General features: G+C 49.5%; 20 non-coding genes across 20 annotated transcripts; 15 read left to right on the plus strand and 5 right to left on the minus strand.

Annotated features, from left to right (window-relative positions):
* Positions 1-2,509: 2,509 nt before the first annotated feature.
* On the minus strand, positions 2,510-2,624 carry LOC141316193 (U5 spliceosomal RNA). The gene has a single exon (XR_012351312.1). It is a non-coding gene; the product is annotated as a U5 spliceosomal RNA (small nuclear RNA).
* Positions 2,625-3,462: 838 nt separating this feature from the next.
* On the plus strand, positions 3,463-3,544 carry trnas-uga (transfer RNA serine (anticodon UGA)). The gene has a single exon. It is a non-coding gene; the product is annotated as a tRNA-Ser (tRNA).
* Positions 3,545-4,303: 759 nt separating this feature from the next.
* On the plus strand, positions 4,304-4,375 carry trnah-gug (transfer RNA histidin (anticodon GUG)). Its single transcript has one exon. It is a non-coding gene; the product is annotated as a tRNA-His (tRNA).
* A 360-nt stretch (positions 4,376-4,735) lies between these two features.
* Positions 4,736-4,850, minus strand: LOC141316210 (U5 spliceosomal RNA). Its single transcript, XR_012351330.1, has one exon. It is a non-coding gene; the product is annotated as a U5 spliceosomal RNA (small nuclear RNA).
* Positions 4,851-5,688: 838 nt separating this feature from the next.
* Positions 5,689-5,770, plus strand: trnas-uga (transfer RNA serine (anticodon UGA)). The gene has a single exon. It is a non-coding gene; the product is annotated as a tRNA-Ser (tRNA).
* A 194-nt stretch (positions 5,771-5,964) lies between these two features.
* Positions 5,965-6,037, plus strand: trnak-uuu (transfer RNA lysine (anticodon UUU)). The gene has a single exon. It is a non-coding gene; the product is annotated as a tRNA-Lys (tRNA).
* A 258-nt stretch (positions 6,038-6,295) lies between these two features.
* Positions 6,296-6,377, plus strand: trnas-aga (transfer RNA serine (anticodon AGA)). The gene has a single exon. It is a non-coding gene; the product is annotated as a tRNA-Ser (tRNA).
* Positions 6,378-6,532: 155 nt separating this feature from the next.
* Positions 6,533-6,604, plus strand: trnah-gug (transfer RNA histidin (anticodon GUG)). The gene has a single exon. It is a non-coding gene; the product is annotated as a tRNA-His (tRNA).
* Positions 6,605-6,964: 360 nt separating this feature from the next.
* On the minus strand, positions 6,965-7,079 carry LOC141316198 (U5 spliceosomal RNA). The gene has a single exon (XR_012351318.1). It is a non-coding gene; the product is annotated as a U5 spliceosomal RNA (small nuclear RNA).
* Positions 7,080-7,917: 838 nt separating this feature from the next.
* trnas-uga (transfer RNA serine (anticodon UGA)) lies at positions 7,918-7,999 on the plus strand. Its single transcript has one exon. It is a non-coding gene; the product is annotated as a tRNA-Ser (tRNA).
* Positions 8,000-8,193: 194 nt separating this feature from the next.
* Positions 8,194-8,266, plus strand: trnak-uuu (transfer RNA lysine (anticodon UUU)). Its single transcript has one exon. It is a non-coding gene; the product is annotated as a tRNA-Lys (tRNA).
* A 258-nt stretch (positions 8,267-8,524) lies between these two features.
* On the plus strand, positions 8,525-8,606 carry trnas-aga (transfer RNA serine (anticodon AGA)). The gene has a single exon. It is a non-coding gene; the product is annotated as a tRNA-Ser (tRNA).
* A 155-nt stretch (positions 8,607-8,761) lies between these two features.
* On the plus strand, positions 8,762-8,833 carry trnah-gug (transfer RNA histidin (anticodon GUG)). Its single transcript has one exon. It is a non-coding gene; the product is annotated as a tRNA-His (tRNA).
* Positions 8,834-9,193: 360 nt separating this feature from the next.
* LOC141316199 (U5 spliceosomal RNA) lies at positions 9,194-9,308 on the minus strand. The gene has a single exon (XR_012351319.1). It is a non-coding gene; the product is annotated as a U5 spliceosomal RNA (small nuclear RNA).
* Positions 9,309-10,146: 838 nt separating this feature from the next.
* trnas-uga (transfer RNA serine (anticodon UGA)) lies at positions 10,147-10,228 on the plus strand. The gene has a single exon. It is a non-coding gene; the product is annotated as a tRNA-Ser (tRNA).
* Positions 10,229-10,422: 194 nt separating this feature from the next.
* Positions 10,423-10,495, plus strand: trnak-uuu (transfer RNA lysine (anticodon UUU)). Its single transcript has one exon. It is a non-coding gene; the product is annotated as a tRNA-Lys (tRNA).
* A 262-nt stretch (positions 10,496-10,757) lies between these two features.
* On the plus strand, positions 10,758-10,839 carry trnas-aga (transfer RNA serine (anticodon AGA)). The gene has a single exon. It is a non-coding gene; the product is annotated as a tRNA-Ser (tRNA).
* A 154-nt stretch (positions 10,840-10,993) lies between these two features.
* Positions 10,994-11,065, plus strand: trnah-gug (transfer RNA histidin (anticodon GUG)). Its single transcript has one exon. It is a non-coding gene; the product is annotated as a tRNA-His (tRNA).
* Positions 11,066-11,425: 360 nt separating this feature from the next.
* Positions 11,426-11,540, minus strand: LOC141316211 (U5 spliceosomal RNA). The gene has a single exon (XR_012351331.1). It is a non-coding gene; the product is annotated as a U5 spliceosomal RNA (small nuclear RNA).
* An 838-nt stretch (positions 11,541-12,378) lies between these two features.
* trnas-uga (transfer RNA serine (anticodon UGA)) lies at positions 12,379-12,460 on the plus strand. The gene has a single exon. It is a non-coding gene; the product is annotated as a tRNA-Ser (tRNA).
* Positions 12,461-12,500: the final 40 nt, after the last annotated feature.

The following is a 12,500-nucleotide window of genomic DNA, read 5'->3' on the forward strand; positions in this document are numbered from 1 at the left end:
ACTCGCACTGTTTCTAAAACGAAGGATAAACTCCTGTGGCGAAAAATCCTGTCAGTCCAAATGTAAGAAATGAGGAAAAGAATTCTCTCAATTGAGTGGCGCCAAAGAGGTCGTTACCACAAATACAGTAGTATACCTCAATTTTTAAAAATACAGTTAGTCTCTGTATGTGGTGTTTGACGTCACAGAAAATTCCCATGATGCAAAGGGAATTACAGTTATTTACTTTAACGGGAATTTGCTGTTTTATACTGGGTGATATACAGTAAAAAACTGTAGAAATTACAGAAATGTCTAACAGTGTATATGTGAATGACGGGGAGAAATAAAAAGAAGATTACACAGCTATCACTTCTGAACATTAAATAATTTACTTCTCACCGATATCCGTTCGCCGCGGTGTCTCTCTCCCCGGTAAACAGCTGTTTTTTTTCTACACGGAGACAAATGACCGCCTCCGTTTGTTCCTTGGTCCCTGTTAAAAAAGACGAGAAAGCTATGAATAACGCTGTGAATGGTATAATATTAACGTTAAATTACTTTGGACAACTTAACTAAGTTAGTAATTTACAAAAGAAATGCCGGTGAAGGCTAACAATTGTGAAATGACATGATGGTCCAGTTCAGTTAGCCATCAATAACGTAATTTGTAATACCAATACGGTAGTAATTGTCATAGTCAGGCGGGTTGAGGAGTGGAGATGGAGGAGGAGAACCGGATTAAATGTAATATAAAGTTTATTTAACAAAAATACTGAAATTACAAACAAACAAATCAAAACCAGGAGCAAGAATTGAGAACATGTAACGTTAATGACGGACAGCTGGGAGTGATCAGACACAGACTAAAATACACAGAAAACAAGGCGTGGTTACAAAAGAGATGACGAGGGGGAAATACAAATATGGGCATAGACTGAACCAACTAAGAACAAACCAAAAGGGGGAGACAAGGACTAAACCATATGGACTAGAAACAGAAGGGGAAAAACATTGGGAAAACAGAACAGGACAGGACAAAATACTGACAGTAATCTGTACTGTTTAATACAAAAATGTTTTTTAAGTAATTTGTAAATGTACTTACATTTGAAAGCATATTGCCACGTTGGCGCTCCGACTCCGCTAACGTCCAACATTTTGTATTTTTGAACAAGATAGCAAAGCTGTGCGCATAGGATTGTGGGTGATTGTAGAGAGCGAAGGCTACACTTATGCATCCTTTCTTGTGTATAGGATATTTTTCAAACGAAGGACGCAAAATGAAGAGCGACTTTCGGGAGCGACAGCCAATAGAAAAGAAGACGATAGTGCTCATGTGATCATTCTCCTTTCAGCTCCAGCAGTGATCTTAAAAAATCAAAACCAAAATGTGTTAAATGTATGACAACAGACAAAATCATAAATGATTAGATAGCAAATAAACGTACCATATTAAAAATAATATTAACTGCATTAAAATGAATTGTAACTTGCTTGTCTTGCTTTGGATAAAAACGTCTGTTAAATGATTAAATGTAAATGTAATGTAAATGTAATTGTATAGAAACACTACCGTTTACACTCCTACTCACACAATGTATAAAATGCATTTAATTATGTATACTACATATATTAATGCAATTAAATTAATACTGGAGTAATGCACTGTGTACATAAACAAACTTTATATTAATACAATAAGCTATATGTATTCATGTATTCAGTGCAATATAGGCTACAGTATACATTTTAGAGTGCATAAATACACACACACATACATTATATACATTGCATATACTGTATATGTATATAAATGTATATAAACAATACATACTATGTAGTCTCATTACATTTGTTCATAAATTGTCAATAAATGGTAATAACAGAAATATTTATCTTGTGTTTGTGTGTGTGTGAATATTATTTTTCCCTTTTTTTAGTTGAAGAATGCAAAAAAAAATGGAAAAACCTTTGTGATATATATAGAAGAGAGTTAAACAAAATAAAAGAAAGAAAAAGTGGCTCAGCTGCTTGTCCAGTAAAACCTTGGAGGTATGGGCTTCCTTAAGCCATTTATAGAGTACCGAAGCACAAGTGGAAACATGTCCCAAGGAGTTGGGGAGCCCACTGTGGCAATTGAACTCCAAAACCAGAAAAAGACAGAAGTCGCTGCTAGTGTCAACAGGGCTTTATGTTTCGCGAAAATCCTAAAGTCTGTGGAAAAATCCTATTATATATATGTATATACAAATAATACAAAATTAAGGATAATTCTTTGGCTTCAATATATCTCGCGGAAAGGATTTTCTTCGAGCGTAAGATACTTACGCAGTACTCGTTCCCTCTCTGAGAGAACCGAGGTTACGTTAGTAACCGAGTACGTTTGTTTGAACCATCTCCTGGGAGAACAAGAGCGTATAACACTGTTTTATCTTGATTGGGTATTATGCTGGTATTACGAGGCGTGCTTCGTTCCACTGCACGCTGGCGGGTGGCCAGATTGACTCTGCTCTTGACACTCTAGTGTAGCTCTGCTGTGAGCAGAGCCCCCAAAAATACAGGTCACTCGCAAAGGTTCCCCTCCATGGAAATCTTTAGTAAAAGGCGAAAGATTTATGCGCTGATGACGAGAAACTCGAGATGTGTCTCTATGCCCTTGGACCTGTGCGCTCACTGTGGTAAACCACTACGCTCACCAAGGGTAATCTAGGGTGCCGACACCTGCCAACATGATTTTCGTCACCCCCCTCACTCCAAATGGGAGAAGTAAAAGTTACGAAAGTCCCTTCCCTCACCCAGTATTCACAAACCCGATCAAGGTAATGTCATCTCTTTTTTCATGCCCCCGTATTAGAGGCCAAAAAAAATATTAAATGAAATAAAGTGGTCCAAATAATGACCCACTGTAATGTGTAGCATTCAAGATATTGAGAGACTTTAGCTCGTGGCGGGTCAATCTGGTATTTCATGGAGTAGGGGCTCGTTTTGGCAAGTTGGGTGCAGTCGCGTGTGCTGGGAGCGAAGAACAGCAAGCGCAACTCTTCGTTAGTATGGTGGACAGTATCTCCCCCTGTCACGTGGAAGACCGGGGTTAGATTCCCCAACGAGGAGACCTAGTTCTTTGCTGCTGTTGAACGACTCATCCAAAAGCTTTTGGTGCAGACAGAGGTCACAGAAGGAGTTCTGCTTCGAGGTCAACCGCAGCCAAAAACTGTGCGTTGGCCGGGAATCGAACCCGGGTCAACTTCTTGGAAGGCAGCTATGCTCACCACAATACCACCAACGCAGGCGCTCGGTGCCAGATTTAAGCGGTCAGATAAGAATGCTCGAATCCGGGTCATGGCAGCCCTTTGTCGTTGAGCGACGGGGACGTCCAGCTTCTTTTTGCCAACTCACCCTTCAGTTGGATTTTGCGCCTGAAGCTCGGCGGCATCCTGTGCTGCCCGCCTCGAGACGAGAGCAGGCGGTCCACATGCAGGCGTAGTTGTGGCCGAGAGGTTAAGGCGATGGACTTGAAATCCATTGGGGTCTCCCCGCGCAGGTTCGAACCCTGCCGACTACGGTCGGGCATTCCCCCTTTTGCCTTTAGCTTTTTGCGACGGCGGGTGGGCCTTCCAAGGCCTTTGGCCTTCGCTCTCTCTGACGTAATTGCGTGCGGCCTTTGTCCCGTAGGTCCTGTGGCAAGTGAGCTTCTGCTGGGCGGCTTGTGGAGAAAGTGTTCTTATATAAAAAGTAAGAGGCGCACAAAACACAAGAGCCTGGATAGCTCAGTCGGTAGAGCATCAGACTTTTAATCTGAGGGTCCAGGGTTCAAGTTCGGGCGAAGGGCCATCTTCTTGTTGTCGCCCTCAGCTTGCAGTCGTACCGGTCCAGCTCTGCCGTGTGGCGGCGTACGCTTAAAGATGTGATAGAGTTCACATAGAGTGTTTGCTATGCTGCCCCTTCATGAATGTTTCGTTGCTTGTGGTGGGCTGTTTTCCCCTTTAGGAGTTTTATGCTAGGCGATTTCAGTAAAGCGGTAGCCAGTTCATTGTTTTTCAGCCAACTTTGAGGTTGACAACGGGACAGAGGACGTCTGGGCCGCCGTAGTCGTGGCCGAGTGGTTAAGGCGATGGACTAGAAATCCATTGGGGTCTCCCCGCACAGATTCGAATCCTGCCGACTACGCTCTTCGCCGGTGCTGAGGAGAAGTGGCCGGGCCCTTTTCTTCCGTGTCCCTAGCACGGATTTGTGTGCCCTCTCTCCACAGTAATAAAAAGCGCCGCTAGTCCTTTTTTTTCAATTCGGACGGCCGGCATCACCAGATGTGAGCCAGTGGGGCGCCGTGATCGTATAGTGGAGAGTACTCTGCGTTGTGGCCGCAGCATCCCCGGTTCGAATCCGGGTCACGGCAGGCTTTTTGTTCACTGAGCTCCTTTCTGCCACCTCCATTTTTCGTACGGGTGCGGTGCCAGTTAAACTATACCAACAACGCAGGCAGCAGAGGCTGGCTTTCGGGGTCAACAAAGAAGGCTCGAAGCGCACGAGTCACTGATAGGGCCAAAAGAGCTAAAGGCCATCTTTGTTTGAGCCCGTCCAGGGTTTTTCTCCCGTCATGGACGAGAGAGCGCTGTCTTTCCATGCTGGCTAAAGAAATTTGTAGCTGCGAAGCTGGAAGCGCAAAGGCTGCAAACACAGACCACGACGAGGCGTGCTTCGTTCCACTGCACGCTGGCGGGTGGCCAGATTGACTCTGCTCTTGACACTCTAGTGTAGCTCTGCTGTGAGCAGAGCCCCCAAAAATACAGGTCACTCGCAAAGGTTCCCCTCCATGGAAATCTTTAGTAAAAGGCAAAAGATTTACGCGCTGATGACGAGAAACTCGAGATGTGTCTCTATGCCCTTGGACCTGTGCGCTCACTGTGGTAAACCACTACGCTCACCAAGGGTAATCTAGGGTGCCGACACCTGCCAACATGATTTTCGTCACCCCCCTCACTCCAAATGGGAGAAGTAAAAGTTACGAAAGTCCCTTCCCTCACCCAGTATTCACAAACCCGATCAAGGTAATGTCATCTCTTTTTTCATGCCCCCGTATTAGAGGCCAAAAAAAATATTAAATGAAATAAAGCGGTCCAAATAATGACCCACTGTAATGTGTAGCATTCAAGATATTGAGAGACTTTAGCTCGTGGCGGGTCAATCTGGTATTTCATGGAGTAGGGGCTCGTTTTGGCAAGTTGGGTGCAGTCGCGTGTGCTGGGAGCGAAGAACAGCAAGCGCAACTCTTCGTTAGTATGGTGGACAGTATCTCCCCCTGTCACGTGGAAGACCGGGGTTAGATTCCCCAACGAGGAGACCTAGTTCTTTGCTGCTGTTGAACGACTCATCCAAAAGCTTTTGGTGCAGACAGAGGTCACAGAAGGAGTTCTGCTTCGAGGTCAACCGCAGCCAAAAACTGTGCGTTGGCCGGGAATCGAACCCGGGTCAACTTCTTGGAAGGCAGCTATGCTCACCACAATACCACCAACGCAGGCGCTTGGTGCCAGATTTAAGCGGTCAGATAAGAATGCTCGAATCCGGGTCATGGCAGCCCTTTGTCGTTGAGCGACGGGGACGTCCAGCTTCTTTTTGCCAACTCACCCTTCAGTTGGATTTTGCGCCTGAAGCTCGGCGGCATCCTGTGCTGCCCGCCTCGAGACGAGAGCAGGCGGTCCACATGCAGGCGTAGTCGTGGCCGAGAGGTTAAGGCGATGGACTTGAAATCCATTGGGGTCTCCCCGCGCAGGTTCGAACCCTGCCGACTACGGTCGGGCATTCCCCCTTTTGCCTTTAGCTTTTAGCGACGGCGGGTGGGCCTTCCAAGGCCTTTGGCCTTCGCTCTCTCTGACGTAATTGCGTGCGGCCTTTGTCCCGTAGCTCCTGTGGCAAGTGAGCTTCTGCTGGGCGGCTTGTGGAGAAAGTGTTCTTATATAAAAAGTAAGAGGCGCACAAAACACAAGAGCCTGGATAGCTCAGTCGGTAGAGCATCAGACTTTTAATCTGAGGGTCCAGGGTTCAAGTCCCTGTTCGGGCGAAGGGCCATCTTCTTGTTGTCGCCCTCAGCTTGCAGTCGTGCCGGTCCAGCTCTGCCGTGGCGTACGCTTAAAGATGTGATAGAGTTCACATAGAGTGTTTGCTATGCTGCCCCTTCATGAATGTTTCGTTGCTTGTGGTGGGCTGTTTTCCCCTTTAGGAGTTTTATGCTAGGCGATTTCAGTAAAGCGGTAGCCAGTTCATTGTTTTTTCAGCCAACTTTGAGGTTGACAACGGGACAGAGGACGTCAGGGCCGCCGTAGTCGTGGCCGAGTGGTTAAGGCGATGGACTAGAAATCCATTGGGGTCTCCCCGCGCAGGTTCGAATCCTGCCGACTACGCTCTTCGCCGGTGCTGAGGAGAAGTGGCCGGGCCCTTTTCTTCCGTGTCCCTAGCACGGATTTGTGTGCCCTCTCTCCACAGTAATAAAAAGCGCCGCTAGTCCTTTTTTTTTCAATTCGGACGGCCGGCACCACCAGATGTGAGCCAGTGGGGCGCCGTGATCGTATAGTGGAGAGTACTCTGCGTTGTGGCCGCAGCATCCCCGGTTCGAATCCGGGTCACGGCAGGCTTTTTGTTCACTGAGCTCCTTTCTGCTACCTCCATTTTTCGTACGGGTGCGGTGCCAGTTAAACTATACCAACAACGCAGGCAGCAGAGGCTGGCTTTCGGGGTCAACAAAGAAGGCTCGAAGCGCACGAGTCACTGATAGGGCCAAAAGAGCTAAAGGCCATCTTTGTTTGAGCCCGTCCAGGGTTTTTCTCCCGTCATGGACGAGAGTGCGCTGTCTTTCCATGCTGGCTAAAGAAATTTGTAGCTGCGAAGCTGGAAGCGCAAAGGCTGCAAACACAGACCACGACGAGGCGTGCTTCGTTCCACTGCACGCTGGCGGGTGGCCAGATTGACTCTGCTCTTGACACTCTAGTGTAGCTCTGCTGTGAGCAGAGCCCCCAAAAATACAGGTCACTCGCAAAGGTTCCCCTCCATGGAAATCTTTAGTAAAAGGCGAAAGATTTACGCGCTGATGACGAGAAACTCGAGATGTGTCTCTATGCCCTTGGACCTGTGCGCTCACTGTGGTAAACCACTACGCTCACCAAGGGTAATCTAGGGTGCCGACACCTGCCAACATGATTTTCGTCACCCCCCTCACTCCAAATGGGAGAAGTAAAAGTTACGAAAGTCCCTTCCCTCACCCAGTATTCACAAACCCGATCAAGGTAATGTCATCTCTTTTTTCATGCCCCCGTATTAGAGGCCAAAAAAAATATTAAATGAAATAAAGCGGTCCAAATAATGACCCACTGTAATGTGTAGCATTCAAGATATTGAGAGACTTTAGCTCGTGGCGGGTCAATCTGGTATTTCATGGAGTAGGGGCTCGTTTTGGCAAGTTGGGTGCAGTCGCGTGTGCTGGGAGCGAAGAACAGCAAGCGCAACTCTTCGTTAGTATGGTGGACAGTATCTCCCCCTGTCACGTGGAAGACCGGGGTTAGATTCCCCAACGAGGAGACCTAGTTCTTTGCTGCTGTTGAACGACTCATCCAAAAGCTTTTGGTGCAGACAGAGGTCACAGAAGGAGTTCTGCTTCGAGGTCAACCGCAGCCAAAAACTGTGCGTTGGCCGGGAATCGAACCCGGGTCAACTTCTTGGAAGGCAGCTATGCTCACCACAATACCACCAACGCAGGCGCTTGGTGCCAGATTTAAGCGGTCAGATAAGAATGCTCGAATCCGGGTCATGGCAGCCCTTTGTCGTTGAGCGACGGGGACGTCCAGCTTCTTTTTGCCAACTCACCCTTCAGTTGGATTTTGCGCCTGAAGCTCGGCGGCATCCTGTGCTGCCCGCCTCGAGACGAGAGCAGGCGGTCCACATGCAGGCGTAGTCGTGGCCGAGAGGTTAAGGCGATGGACTTGAAATCCATTGGGGTCTCCCCGCGCAGGTTCGAACCCTGCCGACTACGGTCGGGCATTCCCCCTTTTGCCTTTAGCTTTTAGCGACGGCGGGTGGGCCTTCCAAGGCCTTTGGCCTTCGCTCTCTCTGACGTAATTGCGTGCGGCCTTTGTCCCGTAGCTCCTGTGGCAAGTGAGCTTCTGCTGGGCGGCTTGTGGAGAAAGTGTTCTTATATAAAAAGTAAGAGGCGCACAAAACACAAGAGCCTGGATAGCTCAGTCGGTAGAGCATCAGACTTTTAATCTGAGGGTCCAGGGTTCAAGTCCCTGTTCGGGCGAAGGGCCATCTTCTTGTTGTCGCCCTCAGCTTGCAGTCGTGCCGGTCCAGCTCTGCCGTGGCGTACGCTTAAAGATGTGATAGAGTTCACATAGAGTGTTTGCTATGCTGCCCCTTCATGAATGTTTCGTTGCTTGTGGTGGGCTGTTTTCCCCTTTAGGAGTTTTATGCTAGGCGATTTCAGTAAAGCGGTAGCCAGTTCATTGTTTTTTCAGCCAACTTTGAGGTTGACAACGGGACAGAGGACGTCAGGGCCGCCGTAGTCGTGGCCGAGTGGTTAAGGCGATGGACTAGAAATCCATTGGGGTCTCCCCGCGCAGGTTCGAATCCTGCCGACTACGCTCTTCGCCGGTGCTGAGGAGAAGTGGCCGGGCCCTTTTCTTCCGTGTCCCTAGCACGGATTTGTGTGCCCTCTCTCCACAGTAATAAAAAGCGCCGCTAGTCCTTTTTTTTTCAATTCGGACGGCCGGCACCACCAGATGTGAGCCAGTGGGGCGCCGTGATCGTATAGTGGAGAGTACTCTGCGTTGTGGCCGCAGCATCCCCGGTTCGAATCCGGGTCACGGCAGGCTTTTTGTTCACTGAGCTCCTTTCTGCCACCTCCATTTTTCGTACGGGTGCGGTGCCAGTTAAACTATACCAACAACGCAGGCAGCAGAGGCTGGCTTTCGGGGTCAACAAAGAAGGCTCGAAGCGCACGAGTCACTGATAGGGCCAAAAGAGCTAAAGGCCATCTTTGTTTGAGCCCGTCCAGGGTTTTTCTCCCGTCATGGACGAGAGTGCGCTGTCTTTCCATGCTGGCTAAAGAAATTTGTAGCTGCGAAGCTGGAAGCGCAAAGGCTGCAAACACAGACCACGACGAGGCGTGCTTCGTTCCACTGCACGCTGGCGGGTGGCCAGATTGACTCTGCTCTTGACACTCTAGTGTAGCTCTGCTGTGAGCAGAGCCCCCAAAAATACAGGTCACTCGCAAAGGTTCCCCTCCATGGAAATCTTTAGTAAAAGGCGAAAGATTTACGCGCTGATGACGAGAAACTCGAGATGTGTCTCTATGCCCTTGGACCTGTGCGCTCACTGTGGTAAACCACTACGCTCACCAAGGGTAATCTAGGGTGCCGACACCTGCCAACATGATTTTCGTCACCCCCCTCACTCCAAATGGGAGAAGTAAAAGTTACGAAAGTCCCTTCCCTCACCCAGTATTCACAAACCCGATCAAGGTAATGTCATCTCTTTTTTCATGCCCCCGTATTAGAGGCCAAAAAAAATATTAAATGAAATAAAGCGGTCCAAATAATGACCCACTGTAATGTGTAGCATTCAAGATATTGAGAGACTTTAGCTCGTGGCGGGTCAATCTGGTATTTCATGGAGTAGGGGCTCGTTTTGGCAAGTTGGGTGCAGTCGCGTGTGCTGGGAGCGAAGAACAGCAAGCGCAACTCTTCGTTAGTATGGTGGACAGTATCTCCCCCTGTCACGTGGAAGACCGGGGTTAGATTCCCCAACGAGGAGACCTAGTTCTTTGCTGCTGTTGAACGACTCATCCAAAAGCTTTTGGTGCAGACAGAGGTCACAGAAGGAGTTCTGCTTCGAGGTCAACCGCAGCCAAAAACTGTGCGTTGGCCGGGAATCGAACCCGGGTCAACTTCTTGGAAGGCAGCTATGCTCACCACAATACCACCAACGCAGGCGCTTGGTGCCAGATTTAAGCGGTCAGATAAGAATGCTCGAATCCGGGTCATGGCAGCCCTTTGTCGTTGAGCGACGGGGACGTCCAGCTTCTTTTTGCCAACTCACCCTTCAGTTGGATTTTGCGCCTGAAGCTCGGCGGCATCCTGTGCTGCCCGCCTCGAGACGAGAGCAGGCGGTCCACATGCAGGCGTAGTCGTGGCCGAGAGGTTAAGGCGATGGACTTGAAATCCATTGGGGTCTCCCCGCGCAGGTTCGAACCCTGCCGACTACGGTCGGGCATTCCCCCTTTTGCCTTTAGCTTTTTGCGACGGCGGGTGGGCCTTCCAAGGCCTTTGGCCTTCGCTCTCTCTGACGTAATTGCGTGCGGCCTTTGTCCCGTAGCTCCTGTGGCAAGTGAGCTTCTGCTGGGCGGCTTGTGGAGAAAGTGTTCTTATATAAAAAGTAAGAGGCGCACAAAACACAAGAGCCTGGATAGCTCAGTCGGTAGAGCATCAGACTTTTAATCTGAGGGTCCAGGGTTCAAGTCCCTGTTCGGGCGAAGGGCCATCTTCTTGTTGTCGCCCTCAGCTTGCAGTTGTGCCGGTCCAGCTCTGCCGTGTGGCGGCGTACGCTTAAAGATGTGATAGAGTTCACATAGAGTGTTTGCTATGCTGCCCCTTCATGAATGTTTCGTTGCTTGTGGTGGGCTGTTTTCCCCTTTAGGAGTTTTATGCTGGGCGATTTCAGTAAAGCGGTAGCCAGTTCATTGTTTTTCAGCCAACTTTGAGGTTGACAACGGGACAGAGGACATCTGGGCCGCCGTAGTCGTGGCCGAGTGGTTAAGGCGATGGACTAGAAATCCATTGGGGTCTCCCCGCGCAGGTTCGAATCCTGCCGACTACGCTCTTCGCCGGTGCTGAGGAGAAGTGGCCGGGCCCTTTTCTTCCGTGTCCCTAGCACGGATTTGTGTGCCCTCTCTCCACAGTAATAAAAAGCGCCGCTAGTCCTTTTTTTTCAATTCGGACGGCCAGCATCACCAGATGTGAGCCAGTGGGGCGCCGTGATCGTATAGTGGAGAGTACTCTGCGTTGTGGCCGCAGCATCCCCGGTTCGAATCCGGGTCACGGCAGGCTTTTTGTTCACTGAGCTCCTTTCTGCCACCTCCATTTTTCGTACGGGTGCGGTGCCAGTTAAACTATACCAACAACGCAGGCAGCAGAGGCTGGCTTTCGGGGTCAACAAAGAAGGCTCGAAGCGCACGAGTCACTGATAGGGCCAAAAGAGCTAAAGGCCATCTTTGTTTGAGCCCGTCCAGGGTTTTTCTCCCGTCATGGACGAGAGAGCGCTGTCTTTCCATGCTGGCTAAAGAAATTTGTAGCTGCGAAGCTGGAAGCGCAAAGGCTGCAAACACAGACCACGACGAGGCGTGCTTCGTTCCACTGCACGCTGGCGGGTGGCCAGATTGACTCTGCTCTTGACACTCTAGTGTAGCTCTGCTGTGAGCAGAGCCCCCAAAAATACAGGTCACTCGCAAAGGTTCCCCTCCATGGAAATCTTTAGTAAAAGGCAAAAGATTTACGCGCTGATGACGAGAAACTCGAGATGTGTCTCTATGCCCTTGGACCTGTGCGCTCACTGTGGTAAACCACTACGCTCACCAAGGGTAATCTAGGGTGCCGACACCTGCCAACATGATTTTCGTCACCCCCCTCACTCCAAATGGGAGAAGTAAAAGTTACGAAAGTCCCTTCCCTCACCCAGTATTCACAAACCCGATCAAGGTAATGTCATCTCTTTTTTCATGCCCCCGTATTAGAGGCCAAAAAAAATATTAAATGAAATAAAGCGGTCCAAATAATGACCCACTGTAATGTGTAGCATTCAAGATATTGAGAGACTTTAGCTCGTGGCGGGTCAATCTGGTATTTCATGGAGTAGGGGCTCGTTTTGGCAAGTTGGGTGCAGTCGCGTGTGCTGGGAGCGAAGAACAGCAAGCGCAACTCTTCGTTAGTATGGTGGACAGTATCTCCCCCTGTCACGTGGAAGACCGGGGTTAGATTCCCCAACGAGGAGACCTAGTTCTTTGCTGCTGTTGAACGACTCATCCAAAAGCTTTTGGTGCAGACAGAGGTCACAGAAGGAGTTCTGCTTCGAGGTCAACCGCAGCCAAAAACTGTGCGTTGGCCGGGAATCGAACCCGGGTCAACTTCTTGGAAGGCAGCTATGCTCACCACAATACCACCAACGCAGGCGCTTGGTGCCAGATTTAAGCGGTCAGATAAGAATGCTCGAATCCGGGTCATGGCAGCCCTTTGTCGTTGAGCGACGGGGACGTCCAGCTTCTTTTTGCCAACTCACCCTTCAGTTGGATTTTGCGCCTGAAGCTCGGCGGCATCCTGTGCTGCCCGCCTCGAGACGAGAGCAGGCGGTCCACATGCAGGCGTAGTCGTGGCCGAGAGGTTAAGGCGATGGACTTGAAATCCATTGGGGTCTCCCCGCGCAGGTTCGAACCCTGCCGACTACGGTCGGGCATTCCCCCTTTTGCCTTTAGCTTTTAGCGACGG

Source organism: Garra rufa, unplaced genomic scaffold (genome assembly GCF_049309525.1).
Source record: "Garra rufa unplaced genomic scaffold, GarRuf1.0 hap1_unplaced_085, whole genome shotgun sequence".
Lineage (NCBI taxonomy): Eukaryota > Metazoa > Chordata > Actinopteri > Cypriniformes > Cyprinidae > Garra > Garra rufa.